This window comes from Mus pahari, chromosome 4 (genome assembly GCF_900095145.1).
Source record: "Mus pahari chromosome 4, PAHARI_EIJ_v1.1, whole genome shotgun sequence".
Classification (NCBI taxonomy): Eukaryota; Metazoa; Chordata; class Mammalia; order Rodentia; family Muridae; genus Mus; species Mus pahari.
The window spans coordinates 47,894,824-47,897,162 of record NC_034593.1 but is presented as its reverse complement, the minus strand read 5'-3'; positions in this window follow the sequence as shown (position 1 = coordinate 47,897,162).

Below are 2,339 nucleotides of genomic sequence, written 5' to 3'. Positions count from 1 at the left end.
GTTGGAACTTCAGGTCTTTCTTTTTTTAAAAACAAAAGATTTATTTATCGTTATATGTAAGTACACTGTAGCTGTCTGCAGACACACCAGAAGAGGGCATCGGATCTCATTGTGGATGGTTGTGAGCCACCATGTGGTTGCTGGGATTTGAACTCAGGACCTTTGGAAGAGCAGTCAGTGCTCTTACCCTCTGAGCCATCTCACCAGCCCTAGGTCTTTCTATTGAGTGAAGTAAGCCAGACACAGAAAGACAAGCACACCGCAAACATAGCTCTTTCCTATGTATATCTAAAGATATTCATCTTAGGAAGTTGAAAGTAGAGTGCCTGTTACCATCAGCAGTGGGAGGCAGCAGGAGTGAAAGATGAGGTGTGAAGACACTCGTCACTGGTTACTAAGTTATACTCTCGCAGGAGAAATAATTTCTGACTAATGCATTCTAATACACAGCAGAGTTACTCCAGACAAAGATTATATATTGTATTTTCTAAAAGCTAGGAGAAAAAATGTTGACTGCTTCCACCATCACAGAAGGATAAATCTCTGGGAAGGTGGATAGATGTTCTTATCCCAATGCAAACATTGCATGCTGTATACATGTATCCTATAAACACACAGATTTCGTATTGATTAGAGAATAAAAACTGGGGACAGGCAGTGGTGGCACACACCTTTAGCCCCAACACTCAGGAGACAGAGGCAGATGGATCTCTATATGTCCGAAGCCATCATGGTCTACAGAGTGAATTCTAAGACATACAGGGCTACGCAGAGGAAACCCTTTCTCAAAAAATTAAATAAAATAAAATAAAAATAAAACCTCGTCTGGAGATGAAACTCAGTCATAGAGTACTTCCTTAGTATACAAAAGGTCCTGTTTTTTGTTGCGCCAGGAAATGTTCATGTACCCTAAAGACCACCATGGAGCCGATTCTGATGCAATCACATTAGGGTCTCTTTATTTAAGCCAGAGCTTGGGCTCCCTGCCAACCTTGACACCGCAGGAAAGTGGAGCCCTGAGTATAGTTTTAGGCAAGCATTTAAAGAGGCAAGAAGTGGGTATCTAGCCCGATACACATCTGATTGGGGGGTATTATGGCCTTTAACGTAACTGGCTGGTACTGGGAGCCAAACCATAAATTTACCTTGCTTTTCTCCTGATTGCTGGTTGTTAGGAAGTGAAGTGTCAGGGGTTGGCTTGTAACTGTTATACCCTTAATACAGCACTGGGTGTACAGCATGTACCAACACCTGTTAAGAAATGAGTTCATAAATTAATTCCTAAAGCCACCCAATATTCAATATCAAAGGTAGACACAAAAATAGCAAGAAAACATTTTTGGGTTATCTCCACTCTAGCACAAGGTGATTTTTTTTTCCTGGGCAACAAATATCCACAGAATATCTGAGCAAACTTTTACCCCCGACTCATCTCTTTCATTTGTTTGTGGCCATGCTGCGGAGCAAGCAGCTAGCTTGCCTAGGGAAAGTTCTTAGGGTTCCATTCTGAGCCGGGCTGCCTCAGGAAAAGTGTAGATTACTGGTTCTCAAACGAGGGCATCTACAGCAATTCCCTGGGGATCTCATTAAAACCTACACTGCATGGTCCTACTCCTGACACTAGTCAATAAATCTACAGAGACTTTGCAGTTTTGGCAAGTTCCCAGGTGATGTAGCTACTGTTGGTCCAGGAATAACGTTTCAGAAACCATTGTTGAGTGTGAACATATATCATGTAAAAATGTCTAAAACAGTGGTTCTCAACCTACCTAATGCTGAGACCCTTTAACGCAGTTCCTCATCAGTTGTGATCCCCTCAACCATAAAATTATTTTGTTGCTACTTCAAATCTGTAATCCTACTACTGTTATGAATCATAATGTAAATATCTGATATGGAGGATATCTGATATAGGACCCCTGTGGGGTCACGACCCACAGGTTGAGAACCACCAATCTAGAATGTTCTACATATGGCATTTTGGCATATAGCAGGTGTCACGGGGAAATAACTCACTTCAGTTTTTTTACATCAACATAGATAAATAGCTGCTAGGTACCAACCACAGGCAAGGGCCTGAACATCAAGTATACATTTCAAGAATCTGTCAATACCTAGGTGCACACACACTAAAGGAAAAATGTAACAATGGTCTTCATCAACCTAAGTATTACCTAAAATGGATAAACACATAATCAAATAGGCTATAACAGAATTCCAAGTCTGAAAGCCATGATGCTTGCAAGGCTGAAGAAGAAAGACAAAAAGTCATCCTGGGCTGCTACGGGCTCTCTCTCTCTCTCTCTCTCTCTCTCTCTCTCTCTCTCTCTCTCTCTCTC